Source organism: Rana temporaria, chromosome 1 (assembly GCF_905171775.1).
Source record: "Rana temporaria chromosome 1, aRanTem1.1, whole genome shotgun sequence".
NCBI lineage: Eukaryota > Metazoa > Chordata > Amphibia > Anura > Ranidae > Rana > Rana temporaria.
The window spans coordinates 37,903,253-37,919,434 of NC_053489.1; positions in this window are offsets into that span (position 1 = coordinate 37,903,253).

Genomic DNA, 16,182 nt, shown 5'->3' on the forward strand with positions numbered 1-16,182 from the left:
TCTTCACTCTGCCATCCTGGGCGGATTAAATATGTCTCATTTATGTTCAGTGTTCCAATATACCGAGAAAATAAATGAAATAGTACTGATTTATTCAGACATGAAAAAATGTTACTCTGGGAAATGTGATGTTTTCTTCTCTCCAGATTGTTCAATTATCATTATCTTTAGATCTTGTTGTTGAAATTGAGAAAAAAGGTCAGTGTTATAATTAAACAGGATTATTTAATGAGCTTGCTTTAATAGGGAAGAAATACAAGGGGCTCCAGTATTATATCAGCACAGTATTGTTTAAAGGGAATCTAAAACACAGTTAAAGAGGACCTGTCCCGTTGTCTAATTCTGACCCACTGATACCTTTCACATCCTCCCCCTCCAATCCATTTCTTTGACAAGGAGCATGTGACTTTCTCCTGTGATGCAGTGATCATAAGTGACTGATCGGCAGGCCAAAACAGTGGGGTCGATTCAGGTAGCTGCGCTTTATGTTTAGGCGGCGCAGCGTATTGTATTTACGCTACGCCGACGCAACTTACAGGAGCAAGTGCAGTATTCAGAAAGCAGTTGCTCCGTAAGTTGCGGCAGGGTAGCGTAAATGGGGCCGGCGTAAGCCCGCGTAATTCAAATGTGGAAGTGGGGGGCGTGTTTTATGCTAATATGTGATGACCTGACGTGATTGACGTGATTTACGAACGGCGCATGCGCCGTTCGTGTACATATCCCAGTGTGCATTGCTTCAAATTACGTTGCAAGGACATCATTGGTTTTAACGTGAACGTAAATTATGTCCATTACGTCGCGAACGACTTACGCAAAAGACGCAAACAATTCAAATTTCGAAGCGGGAACGACGTCCATACTTAACATTGGCTGCGCCACCTAATAGCAGGAGCAACGTTACGCCGAAAAAGCCTTACACAAACGACGTAAAAAACTACCGCCGGGCGCACGTACGTTTGTGAATCGGCATAACTAGGTAATTTGCATACTCTACGCCGAAAATGACGGGAGCGCCATCTAGCGGCCAGCATGAGAATGCACCCTAAGATACAACGGCGTAAGAGACTTATGCTAGTCGTATCTTAGGCTAATGTCGGCGTATCTTGCTTTCTGAATACAGAAAGAAGATACGCCGGCGCAGATTTGAATTTACGCGGCGTATCTATGGATACGCCGGCGTAAATTCACTCTGAATCCGGGCCACTGCCACTAAGTTTACACTGGGGTAAAGCTCCCAAAGCGTGGGAAAGTTGTATATCCGATGGCCAGGGGTTCTCTTACAACAGCGGTCTCCAAACATTCTGTACAAAAGGCCAGCTTACTGTCCTTCAGACTTAAAGGGGTTTTAAAGGTAAAAAAATGTTTTCCCTAAATAGCTTCCTTTACCTTAGTGCAGTCCTCCTTCACTTACCTCATCCTTCCATTTTGCTTTTAAATGTCCTTATTTCTTCTGAGAAATCCTCACTTCCTGTTCTTCTGTCTGTAGCGCCCAGAAGCGATTCAGTTCGCATGCGCCGCGCTTTATAAGTTTTTCATTCATTCATTCATTCACACAGTAATGCGAGGCTTTCTCCCTGGTGTGGAGTGTCGTGCTCGCCCCCTCCCTTGAGGGGGCAAGCAGGAGAGTCAGGGCGCTCTACATTGCAGATAGAGAAAGGAGCTGTGTGTTAGTGGGCGTCCTGACTCTCCTGCTCGCCCCCTCAAGGGAAGAGGCGAGCACGACACTCCACACCAGGGAGAAAGCCTTGCATTACTGTGTGTAGTTACAGACAGAAGAACAGGAAGTGAGGATTTCTCAGAAGAAATAAGGACATTTAAAAGCAAAATGGAAGGATGAGGTAAGTGAAGGAGGACTGCACTAAGGTAAAGGAAGCTATTTAGGAAAACATTTTTTTTCCTTTACAACCCCTTTAAGGGGGGCCAGACTGTGGCCAGAGGGAGTAGAAAAGGTCCCGATGTCAGTTGAAATAAACAATGCCCCATCGTTGGTGTCAGTGGGAGGGATTATACCCTATCGTGGTGTAATTAGAAGAGTAGCAAGGTCTCCGGCCTTGTCCAGTCTAATGACGGCCTCCAAGGCCAAAGATAGCTGACATCCTTCAATATGTAGTGGGTTGTGAGGCATAGTGGGTGCAAAGATGGTGAAAGTCATTGGGCGCCAGAAACTTCTTGGATGTAAAAGAGGTTTTATTTCTTTTGACAGTCCTTTTTGTATTTTTGGTGAAAAGAGGGTTAGGGCCAGGACACCGTTAAGTAGTTATAGACTCCAAGACTTTAATTGGAAGACAGCCGTACAGGGAAAGGCCCCAGCAAGGCGCCACATCAGCTTCACTAAAACTGCCTCTTGTAGTTCTTCAACACTGAGCTCCCGGTCTCTGACTAGACTCCCTGATCCACTGACTCTGAACCCCTTGAGCTCGTCCAAGGTTGGCGGTGGTATCTCCCTCAAGCCTCACCCACGCTTCCCTGATGGGTCCTTAGCTTGGCACTCCAGATACTTCCCGAGCTTCACCCCTGTTAACCGGCGAGGTCCCTGGCTTGACTCACAAGGCTGCTCTGCAAGCGTCTCCTCCGCAGGTTGAGTCCCTGACTTGATCACCGCCTGAAGTTTCCCAATTCTCCACTGTGCCCATTCAGTGAGAATGTGGTTTTGGTACTTTCTTCAGTTACTCACTGTGGTCCCTGGTAAAGGTGGTTGGTCCCTTTGTGACGACAGCTCCCCCTCTACCTCTGACCACTGACAGGTTCTCCGGCCGGCAGAACCATCACTTCTGGTTGGATTTCAATCCGCAATCCCAACCCTGCGCTACTCTTCTTACTTCTGGATAGGCCCTCACACAGCCTAGCAGTCAGGTCCCCATTGGAATAGGCCCAATCTCCGACCTAGCAGCCCGGGCGTATGACACACATCCACCCAGACAGCCGTCCAGGTGGCACAGAACACAGATCACCTGACTTCACTTGAATATATAGGTTCTCCCAGCAGGCCAAAGGATTCAAGAAAACCTCTGCCCATTGGCTGAGATACCCCATATACTCATAACCTGACTTGGGTTGCCCTTCTCATATCTAGTACCACCAAATACCCAGCCACCTAGAGGTAGAAGAGAAAAGACCAAACTTAGGGAGAAATCAATAGATCTCTATCAATCGACCAAGACTCCTGGCAAGTAAATTTGTGAGGCGCAACCCTTACTAAACCCCAGGGTGCTACAGAAGGAATTATGTCCCCTCATAGGTATCAGTGTGGGGGGCATTATGCCCCATTGTTGGTATCAGTGGATGAAAATAGTGCCCCCAGGGCCGGATAAAAGCAAGCAAAGGGTCACATCTGGCCACAGTTTGGAAGAACCTGTCACTTTAAATGGGCAAAGAGTGTCTTTAAAACTTTGTTTCAAACATGCTTGATTATCTAATGATTCAATTCTTGGTCTGGTCAAGGGGGCACTCTGTACATCTGGAGGAAATACAGAAAGGTTTCTTCACAGTAAGAGCTGTGAAAATGTGGAATAGACTCCCTGCAGAGGTGGTTCTGGCCAGCTCAGTAGATTGCATTAAAAAAGGCCTGGATTCTTTCCTAGGTATATATAATTGTGAAGGATATGCTTCAGTGTAATTCTCCCTGCTAGTTATGCTGTGTGTGTGTGTGTTAGAGGTAAAAAGGATTCATGTGTTACAGGCTGTTGAAATGTTAATGTCCCTCCCTCAGCCAGCCCTATTTCAAAGGGTAATTGATCTATTGTGTTGTGTGAAGAAGCCCTGTGTTTACTGTTTACTGTGATAAGAAGGGTCTCATGTTAATTATTCTGATTGCTTCATTGTGGTAATTACCTCTTCTATGCAGGGTCAAGCTGTCTAGATAACGTATTCTGTTACAACTAGTAATTAACTCCACTGATGTCATTTTTTTAAAGAAATGTGTCTTCAGGGTCGACTCCGAAGTGTCTGCCTATAATCTGTATGGAAGCCCCAGTGTGAGGGGGGGCGGAGATTTGTCATTGTAACAGTTTTGTAAATTACATATAAGCTGTGTGTTGTACCATTAAAGTCTGTCTTTTTCCAGCAGTAAGCTCTGACTCATGTGTGACTTATTGGGCTATCCCAGGAATATTCCTCCTCGTGGAATATTGGGGTGATTTGCTTTTATGGGAAGAAGGGAATGCTTGACAGGGATATTCTAATACCATCACAATAATATAATGGGGTACTAACATTTATAGGTAAAGTTGATCCATGGAATATCCGATAGCCTCTCAGGGGATCAGGAAGGAATTTTTTCCCCTGCTGGAGCAAATTGGTTCATGCTTTGCTGTTTTTTTTTTTTTTTGCCTTCCTCTGGATCAACTGTGGGTGAAGGATTGTGTATATAGGAGTGTATGATTTTTTTCCCCTTTTATTGGTTGAACTAGACTACACTAACTATGTAACTATGTCTGGCTGTTCAACGGTTGATCATCGGTTGAGTTTTTGACTGGTCGTTTGTCGGCTTTTTGTTCCATGTCTGGGTCGTCATCTGATGGTCATCTGGCTCCTTGCCTCCCTCTTTGCTGGGAAGGTTTCTGTTGGTTGGCTGTCTGCTTGTCCCCCATCTGCTTGGTGGTAACTCCTCGATTGTTTCTTCTGCTGCTCCTGTTGTCTCCTCTGGAAATTCCTATCCATCTGCTTCTGTTTCCATTGCTGCTAGTCTTATTGGCCCGGATTCACATACATTGACGCATATTTATGCCGGCATAGCGTATCTAATATACGCTACGCCGAACCAGCGCAGAGAGGCAAGCACCGAATTCACAAAGTACTTGCCTCCCAAACTGCGCTGGGTTCCCTCGGCGTAAGCCGTCGTAAGTGGAAGTGGGCGTGAGCCATGCTAATGAGGCGTGACCCCATGTAAATGATGGGCCGAGCGCCATAAAGATACGAATAACAAACAGCGCATGCGACGTCCCGTGGACGTATCCCAGTGCGCATGCTCAGAATCAGGTCGGATCGAATGCCTAAGATACGTTGAATCACTGCCTATGACGTAAACGTAACCTACACCTAGCCATATTCACGTACTACATAAACGACCAAAAATACGACGGCTGTGTTCCCTGGTCCATACCTTTGCATGAGTTGCGCCTCATAGATGGGGAATAACTTTACGCCGGACGTACGACTTACGCAAACTGCGTATATTATTCGCCGGGCACAAGTACGTTCGTGAATCAGCGTATCTCCCTCATTAGCATATGTGAATAGGAAATTAATGGGAGCGCCACTTGCGGCCAGCGTAACTATGCGCCCAGGATACGCCGGCGTAGGAAAGTTACGTCGGTCGGATGAAGCCTATTTTCAGGCGTATCTTGGTTTCAGAGTCGGGCGCATAGATACGACGGTGCATATTTACACTTACGCGGCGTATCTTTTTTGACTTAACTATACTCCTTAAGCGTCTCCCATTAGTAACACAATTTGGCCACACCCACTATTCGTCACGGGACGCTACATGTGCCGCAATACTACGGTGTCCCAGGTCTTTTGCAATTCCTATAATGTATACTGCAAAAAAAAAATTGCTGTGCACCGCTAAAGTGCTCTGGTTTGGCTTGATGAAAAGGTGATAACCCTAGTTTAGATTGCTGTCTCTAGAATGTTCTTGCACAAATCAAGGTCCATAAAGACATGGATGAGCGAATTCGAGGTGGAGGAACTTTACTGGCCTGCACAGAGTGCTGACCTCAACCCGATAGAACACCTTTGGGATGAATTAGAGCGGAGACTGCGAGCCAGGCCTTCTGGTCACATCAGTGCCTGACCTCACAAATGTGCTTCTGGAAGAATAGTCAAACATTCCCATAGACACACTCCTAAACCTTGTGGACAGACTTCCCAGAAGAGATGAAACTGTTATAGCTGCAGGGTGGGCCAACTCAATACAGGCATACCCCGCTTTAAGTACACTCACTTTCAGGGGCGGACTGACAACTCATGGGGCCCCCGGGCAATAGAAGATTATGGGGCCCCTCTGGCTTACAGATGGCCACCACGCCAGGAGGTAGTGCAGAGGCGGGCAGCTAAAATCTTGGGATATTCACATTAAAAGCATGTCATTTTCGGACATATCAGGGACAGATCTAAAAAAAACACAGATTTTTACATACTGTCCCTGGTTTTACTGAGCCTGGCAACCCGAATGGGGCCCCCTAGTGGCATGGGGCCCTCGGGCAGTGCCCGAGTGACTCAATGGTCAGTCCGCCCCTGCTCACTTTACATACACTCGCGAGTAAGGACATACCTGTGAGTGCCTTACAAGTACTGTACAGACATTTTGCAGTCGCAGTAGAAAGAGCTGAAGCTCAGAGAGCATAGCCCACCCTGTTCCAGTGTGCCCCTGACACCTCCACTACAGCCCCTGAGACCTCAACTACAGCTCCTGACACCCCCACTACAGTCCCTGACCCCTACTATACCCTAGAAGTGAAAAAATGTATTGTTTCATTTTAAGTACATTTTCGTTTTACATACATGCTCTGGTCCCATTGTGTACTTAAAAGTGGGGTATGCCTGTATTGAACCCTCCGGACTAAGACCGGGATGCCATTAAAGTTCATGTGCAAAGGCAGGTGTCCTAAAACTTTTGACAATATACTGTATATACAGTGTGACCGTGGAGAGTGAACGGAGCCACCCTTTAACAGGAAGTAGGTTCACAGCAGCAGAATAAAACATTTATTTGGAGATTTGGAGGAGGCTGACAGCAATAGAAGGTTCTTTAATAGATTAAAAATACATACTTTAAAATAACTTTTTTTTAAAGCTAGAGTTTTGTGTCACTTCGAATTCAATAACAAAAATGAAAGAGCAGGCATGCAAAAATATGGAAGTCATAATAAATGACCAAAAACACTGAAATGATAACGCAGAAAATACTGAAAATACACCAAATTTCAATAGAAGTACAATTATTGATCAGTACAGCTAAGCAGGAAGCAGAGCCTGCCTATGTAATCACAAACATTATTGGCAAAATGATATGCAGAAACCAGGTCTATAACAAACTAACACACCGATGCGATGCGATCACTTACATTCACCCGATTACGTTAATTTACTCTATCAATTTAAACACAGTGTACAAAGACTTGAGTATCTCTTTAACCACTTAAGGACCGCCTCCTGCACATATACGTCGGCAGAATGGCACGGCTGGGCACATCTACGTACAGGTACATCCTGTACTAGTACCCAGCCGTGGGTCGCAGGCGCCCTCCCGCGCTCCGGGACCGCTGGAGACCCGCGATCGCTCCTCGGAGCTGAAGAACAGGGAGAGACGTATGTAAACACGGCTTCCCCGTTCTTCACTGTGGCGGCTGCATCGATCGTGTGATCCCTTTTATAGGGGGACATAATCGATGACGTCACACCTACAGCCACACCCCCCTACAGTTGTAAACACACTTCAGTGAACACATAACCCCTTCAGCGCCCCCTGTGTTTAACTCCCAAACTGCAACTGTAATTTTCACAATAAACAATGCATTTTAAATGCGTTTTTTATGTGAAAATGACAATGGTCCCAAAAATGTGTCAAAATTGTCCGAAGTGTCCGCCATAATGTCGCAGTCACGAAAAAAATCGATGATCGCCGCCATTAGTAGTAAAAAAAAAAAAAAAATAATAAAAATGCAATAAAACTATCCCCTATTTTGTAAACGCTATACATTTTGCGCAAACCAACCGATAAATGCTTATTGCGTTTTTTTTTACCAAAAATAGGTAGAAGAATACGTATCGGCCTAAACTGAGGAAAAAAAAATGTTTTATATATTTTTGGGGGACATTTATTACAGCAAAAAGTAAAAAATACTAAATTCAAAATTGTCGCTCTATTTTTGTTTATAGTGCAAAAAATAAAAACCGCAGAGGTGATCAAATACCACCAAAAGAAAGCTCTATTTGTGGGAAAAAAAGGACGCCAATTTTGTTTGGGAGCCACGTCACACGACCGCGCAATTGTCAGTTAAAGCGACGGCCGACGGACTCGCGGCGGACTTTTGCATGGTCAAAAGTCCGATCGTGTGTACAAGGCATAAAGGTTCACATTTAGAAAAATAAAAATAACAAACATGTCATACTTACCTCCACTGTGCAGTTCGTTTTGCACAGAGTGGCCCGATCCTCGTCTTCTGGTGTCCTACGGCGGCTCTCGTGGCTCTACCCTGCAATAGATAACCCCCTCTGGGTAGCTCTTTCCCAAGGGGGTTACCTTGCGGGCGCGCTCCCGTGTCATACTACATAGCCGCCGAGTGTATGATTCGGCCCCGCCCCCCCGGCGGCTGCGTCATTGTATTTGATTGACAGCAGGGGGAGCCAATGGCTGCGCTGCTATCAAACTATCCAATGAAGAGCCGAGAAGCCGTGGGGAGAACGACGCGAGATCGCGCCCACAGAAGTTCGGGGCTCAGGTGGGCTGGTGGGCCGGACACTGCAAGTTGTTTTTTCACCTTATAGCATAGGATTCACTAAGGTGAAAAAACACGAGGGTTTACAGCCCCTTTAAGTTACCACCACCCACCTAACCAGAGCTTGAATCATAGTAAATAAAGTAAGTCCTTTTTTTTTTTTGAGTCAGGTGGTCCTGCACCAGTTCTGGCATTATGGTGAATATCTTTAAAAAAAAAAATTGTATTCCCATGTAACGAGTGATGCAGACCGGTGGGGGAGCACACAGGCTACGGCGTTATCACTGTTAACCCCCCGTCTCTTTCAAAGGACACAGTAACTACTTCCAACTGAAATTGCTCTAGTATTTCAGAATGAGAGGACAGAACTGGCTGATATTGTTTTTTGAGGCAAAGTTCCAGGACTCTCAGGAAGCCTTTTTATGATTTCAGACGCTGTGTCATTTTGCCGCAGAGAGGGCAGGAAACCCACACAAGTGGTTTTTCGGCCCCCGGAGTGAAACTTTATTTTCCCAGATCCATCTGAAAGACCTAAGCGTCTCCCGTTTCCATGGACAGTCCCTGGATTTGATTATTGCTCTGTCCCTGGAAAACTTTTGTCCCTGAAAATGTTTGGCTATCAAAACTGACCTACTGCTTGGTTAAAGCCCAACTGCCCTCGCTTCTGCCCACCAGTCCTCCGCTTAAGGCTCTGTCCACATTTATTTCTGAATTAATTTGTGCATATAGTAGTTTTTTCAGATGCCTTCACACTGGTTACATGGTGCACATCGTTCTTTTCGTGTATCGCTGGCACCCTGCGATCTAGTAAGTGGGTTGTGTAACGGAATGACCCGGACACCCAGAGACTTTGTGAGGATGGGGGATACTCCTGTGTCAGCGTCACTGATAACTCTTGGGCCTGAGTCCACCCTGTGCCCTTTGGGCATGGGGTGGCAAGTGAATCATAATTCATGTTTTACATGAGATAGGACATCACTGATAGTTCGTATTGCAGGATTTTGAGATACTGCAAGATGTTGGCCCAACCAGTCAATAGTGACTCATTCTATGCTTAGCCCTGACTAGTGACATGCTAATTGAGTCAGGGCTCCTGGAAGACATTCCATTGTCCTTGTGTAAAGGTGTTAACCCAGGTCTGCTCCCAGAACTCTAATTATGCATGCTAAATACTGTTTATGTGTGATAACACTGTCTATGCTCAGAGGTGTGAATAGGTGTCAAGCTGTATGCGGAGACGAAACGTCTGCCTAGGGAACTCAGTGGGTGAAGGTGTTTTGTTGTTATGCTGTTAATTAAGGAATGTTTAGTAATTAGCCACCGTTACAGGTTGAATGGCTCTGGACATCTCACCATCTGGCCATCGTTCAACCTAGAGAAGAGAAACAGAGTTGAATTGCAGATTGGGGAGACGGTGTGAGAAAGCGGGTGAGTAATGGTAGTGTAGCACCCTCCTAGCGTAGGATGCTAGGGAGATTTTGTTTTGGCTCCTTCTGTAGCCAAGAGAGCGGTGATCGATTGCTCTGGTCTGCAGATGGTTTCACAGGCTGGGAGTTTGACTGATTCCCCCTGCTTCTAGAAGAAGTTTCCAGAATATAGAGTTGGAAGAGCCAAATAACCAGACTGAATATTTAGTATGCCCTAGCCAATCCCTGGAGGGGAGTGTCCAGAAGGTGGCTTGGAAGGTGATAAATGTTCGGGAGCCCTAAAGATTGTTCCTTCCTTGTCATGGAGGGTTCCAGAGCTTCTGGGGATGCTACCCCCTGAGTCAGTCCACGGACAGTGTAGCTGATTTTGAGGCCTCAGCTGTGGCAGAGCTGAGAGCCTGAAGCAATCTTTTTGAGGGGCTGGCTGTGGGACATCACCATTAGGTTTCTCATCTGGAGAAGGATTGTGTCCCTCACTGGAATGTGTCTGGAGGAAGCTGGAAGATGTGCAGCTGTCCTGGGGTTTTGTGAGTACTGACCCTGAATTCTGATCCCCGGCGTCTGTCTGCTTTGGGGTGAAAGAGGGAGCTATGGACTGAGGCTACTCACATAGGTTCTCATAGCTTCTGGCCATTCCCCTGTGACCCCAAGATAATCTATATGTGCCTAGAGAAGAGTATCCTCCTATTACCCTACAAGCATTTTGAAGTATCCCATGCCCTAACCCCTCTCCTGTTTAACCACTTGCCAACCCGCATCATTGTGTCTGCTCCTGTTTAGGAGAGGGCTGTGCCTTCCCCTCCCATTGATGGCCAGAGAATCATATGATCGCTATATGATCACAATGTAAACAAAGCTGTTATGAAAAGTGTGGCGTGCATTTGTATGCAGCCCCCTTTACTCTGATACCCCTAACTAAAATCTAGTGGAACCAATTGCCTTCAGAAGTCACCTAATTAGTAAATAGAGTCCATCTGTGAGTAATTTAATCTTAGTATAAATACAGCTGTTCTGTGAAGACCTCAGAGGTTTATTAGAGAACCTTGGTGAACAAAAATAATCATGAAGGTCAGGTATAAATTTGTGGAGAATTTTAAAGCAGGGTTAGGTTATAAAAAAAATCCCAAGCTTTGAACATCTCACAGAGCTCTGTTCAATCCATCATCCGAAAATGGAAAGAGTATGGCACAACTGCAGACCTACCAAGACATGGCCGTCCACCTAAACTGACCAGGCCGGGCAAGGAGAGCATTCATCAGAGAAGCAGCCATGGGGCCCATGGTAACTCTAGAGGAGCTGCAGAGATCCACAGCTCAGGGGGGAGAATCTGTCCACAGGACAACTATTAGTCGCGCTCTCCACAAATCTGCCCTTTATGGAAGAGTGGAGAGAAGAAAGATATTGTTGAAAGAAAGCCATAAGAAGTCCCGTTTGCAGAGAAGCCATGTGGAGGACACAGCAAACATGTGGAAGAAGGTGCTCTGGTCAGATGAGCCCAAAATGTAACTTTTTGGCCTAAAAGCAAAACGCTATTAGGTAGATTCACGTACATTGGTGTAACTTTAGGACGGCCTAGCTTAGCCTGTTTAGGCTACACCGCCGTAAATTACTTAGGCTAGTAGTGATTTTCAAACCACTTACCTGCTAATCTACGGCGGCGTAGCCTCAAACGAGAGGGCGTAAGGGCGCCTAATTCAAATGACTTGGAGGGGGCGTGTTGTATGGAAATGAGGCTTGACCTCAAGTTTTTTGACGTTTTTTGACACTGCGCATGCGCCGGGCGACTACATTTCCCAGTGCGCATTGCGGCTAAGTACGCCGTATGGGCCTATTGATTTCGACGTGGACGTAAACGACGTAACTCCCGATTCGCGGACGACTTACGCAAACGACGCAAACATTTCGAACCTCGCGGCGGGAACGGCGGCCATACTTTAACATTACTAGTCCACTAGAGCATAGCTCTAACTTTAGGCCGCCTAAGGCCTTACGGAAACGACGTAATTCGATGGCGTAGGCCTGGCGTACGTTCGTGAATCGGCGTATCCCCTCATTTACATAATCTACGCCGGCCGTAATGGAAGCGCCATCTAGCGGCCATCAGAAACATTGCAAGCTAAGATAGAACGGCGCAAGCCGGCCTATCTTAGCTTTGTTTAAGTGTATCTCTGTTTGAGCATACACCTAAACAAACGCCGGCGTAGATTCAGAGTTAGGTCGGCTTATCTACTGATAAGCCGGCCTAACTCTTTGTGAATCTACCTATCGGTGTGGCAGAAAACTAACACTGCACATCACCCTGAACACACCATCCCCACTATGAAACATGGTGGTGGCAGCATCATGTTGTGGGGATGCTTTTCTTAAGCAGGGACTGGAAAGCTGATCAGAGTTGATGGGAAGATGGATGGAGCCAAATACAGGGCAATCTTAGAAGCAAACCTGTTAGGCCTGTGTCAGCGGACAGATCCGATCGTGTGTACAGGCTAGCGGACAGATTTCCAGCGGACAAATGTTTCTTAGCATGCTAAGAAACATGTCCGCTGGAAAGCTGTCCGGCGGACATGTCCGCTGGTTAGTACGTCTAACCAGCGGACAGAAATCCCGCGCATGCGTCGAATTGATTAGACGCATGCGTGGAAGCATTGAACTCGCGCGATAGAGAATGTCAGTGTCGTCTACGTCACCGTGTTCTCTGTCCGTGCGGATTTCGGTTTGATGGTGTGTACAGCCATCAGACCGAAATCTCCCAGCAGACATGTCCGATAAAAACGGTCCGGCGGACCGTTTTCATCGGACTGTCCGCTCGTCTGTATGGGGCCTTAGAGTCTACAAAAGACTTGAGACTGGGATGGAGGTTCACATTCCAGCAGGACAATGACCCTAAACATACAGCCAGAGCTACAATGGAATGGTTTAGATCATGGGTCTTCAAACTACGGCCCACCAGTTGTTCAGGAACTACAATTCCCATCATGCCTAGTGATGTGTGTGGATGCCAGTGTGTTACAATGCCTCATGGGATGTGTAGTTCTACAACAGCTGGAGGGCCGTAGTTTGAGGATCCCTGGTTTAGATCAAAGCATATTCATGTGTTAGAATGGTCCAGTCAAAGTCCAGACCTAAATACAATTGAGAATCTGTGGCAAGACTTGAAAATTGCTGATCACAGACGCTCTCCATCCAATCTGACAGAACTTGAGATATTTTGCAAAGAAGAATGGGCAAAAATGTCCCTCTCTAGATGTGCAAAGCTGGTAGAGACATCCCCAAAAAGACTTGCAGCTGTAATTGCAGTGAAAGGAGGTTCTACAAAGTATTGACTCCGGGGGGGCGCCATACAAATGTACCCCCCACACTTTCACATATTTATTTGTAAACAAATTTGAAAACCATTTATCATTTTCCTTCCACTTCACAATTATGTGCCACTTTATGTTAGTTTATCACATAAAATCCCAATAAAATACATTTACGTTTTTTTGTTGCAACATGACAAAATGTGGAAAATGTCAATGGTATACGAATACTTTTTTAAGGCACTATGGGCCAGATTCACAAAAGAGATACGACGGCGTATCTCCTGATACGCCGTCGTATCTCTGAGATACGATTGTCGTATCTATGCGCCTGATTCATAGAATCAGTTACGCATAGATAGCCCTAAGATCCGACAGGTGTAATTGTGTTACACCGTCGGATCTTAGGCTGCAATTCTAGGCTGGCCACTAGGTGGCGATTCCATTGCGGTCGGCGTAGAATATGCAAATGACTAGTTACGCCGATTCACGAACGTCCGCTTTGCCCGTCGATCTAAATTTACGTAGTTTCCGTAGAGATGCGTCGCGTAAAACTAAGCATTGTATGGCCGTCGTTCCCGCGTCGAATTTTAAAATTTCACGTCGTTTGCGTAAGTCGTCCGTGAATGGCGCTGGACGCCATTCACGTTAACGTCGAAACCAATGACGTCCTTGCGACGTCATTTAGCGCAATGCACGTCGGGAAATTTTAGGGACGGAGCATGCGCAGTACGTTCGGCGTGGGAACGTGCCTAATTTAAATGGTCCCAGCCCCATTTGAATTAGGCGGGCTTGCGCCGGGCGGATTTACTTTACACCGCCGCAAGTTTACAGGTAAGTGCTTTGTGAATCAGGCACTTACGCTGTAAACTTGCGGCGGTGTAACGTAAATGGGATACGTTACGCTGCCGCAGATCTCTGTGAATCTGGCCCTGTATGTATATATATATAGTTAAGATAATAAAAGTAATACGAGGTGTGTTTGTGTGGTTTTCATGCTGGGGTTCCACTTCGTTTTCAGTGCAAAAAAATCATTATAGCCAAGGAGAGAAAAATGTTGACGATTCCAGCAGAATAGAGAGGAAGAACATTCTTCACTGATGGCTACAGAATAAAGTACTTCCTTTATCAATAATTAGAGGCAAAGCCTGGTATATTTTCCAAATGAACAGAGTGGAAATTACATTAAAGAGCCATTTCAGACAACAAGCAAAAGCAATCAGAGAGCTTCTAATGTTGACCAGCAAAAACTGCATCAAAAGTCAAAACGTTCCCTTGGTCTAAGTTCTATGGCTGGCCATACATTATACAAGTTTCTTGAACAAGTTTCCTTTAGATCAGATATACCTCCCAACATTTTGAGATGGGAATGAGGGACACCTACTAGCAAACGTATGTAGGCATAGGACACACCCTCTGCCACACCCCTTAACCCCTTCACGCCGATTTACGTCGGCAGAATGGCACGGCTGGGCACATCAACGTATATGTACGTTGCCCTTTAAGCCCAGCCGTGGGGTCGCACGCTGCAGGCGCTTGCACGTGACCCGGTCCAAAGCTCCGTGACCACGGCCGCGAGACTCGCGGACCCGATTGCCGCTGGAGTCCTGCGATTGGTCCCCAGAGCTGAAGAACGGGGAGAGCCGTATGTAAACACGGCTTCCTCGTTCTTCACTGTGGCGGCGTCATCGATCGGGTGATCCCTTTTATAGGGATACATAATCGATGACATCACACCTACAGCCACACCTCCCTACAGTTGTAAACACACATGAGGTCACACATAACCCCATCAGCGCCCCCTGTGGTTAACTCCCAAACTGCAACTGTCATTTTCACAATAAACAATGCATTATGTCGCAGTCACGAAAAAAATCGCTGATCGCCGCTATAAGTAGTAAAAAATAATGTAATTAATAAAAATGCAATAAAACTATCCCTTATTTTGTAAACGCTATGAATTTTGCGCAAACAAACCGATAAACGTTTATTGCGATTTTTTTTACCAAAAATAGGTAGAAGAATACGTATCGACCTAAACTGAGGAAAAAAAATGTTTTTTATATATTTTTGGGGGATATTTATTACAGCAAAAAGTAAAAAAATAATGATTTTTTTTCAAAATTGTCGATCTATTTTTGTTTTAAGCGCAAAAAATAAAAACCGCAGAGGTGATCAAATACCACCAAAAGAAAGCTCTATTTGTGGGAAAAAAAGGATGCCAATTTTGTTTGGGAGCCACGTCGCACGACTGCGCAATTGTCTGTTAAAGCGACGCAGTGCCGAATCGCAAAACCTGGCAGGGTCCTTTAGCTGCATTTTGGTCCGGGGCTTACGTGGCTAAAGGGGAAATAGTAAAAAAAGTTAAATTAAATCCACAAGTGCTCTTTTTTTTACCACTACTATTCCTTTATATTGGCTTTTAAAATTTACAAATGCAGCAATTTAGAAATTGGATAAAAAGGTTTAGCACTGGTAAACACTAGGGTTGTCCCGATACCACTTTTTTAGGACCGAGTACAAGTACCGATACTTTTTTTCAAGTAGTCGCCGATACCGAATACCGATACTTTTTTTAAATGTGTCCCCAAATGCAGCCATGTCCCCCCAGCCATGTCCCCCACATATGCAGCCATGTCCCTCTAGCCATGCCCCTCACATATGCAGCCATGTCCCTCTAGCCATGTCCCTCACATATGCAGCCATGTCCCTCTAGCCATGTCCCTCACATATGCAGCCATGTCCCTCTAGCCATGTCCCTCACATATGCAGCCATGTCCCTCTAGCCATGTCCCTCACATATGCAGCCATGTCCCTCCAGCCATTTCCCCCATACCTTTGCCGCCAAAAGCCGCCGCATGGAGAAAATCACAGCATTCATTTGAATTTGCCCGCGCGTATAGACACTCCCCCTTGCTCGGGATTGGACAGATCACGATCACCCATCCAATCCCGAGCAAGGGGGAGTGTCTATACGCGCGGGAACACTACAGCTATTCAAATGAAAGCTGTGAT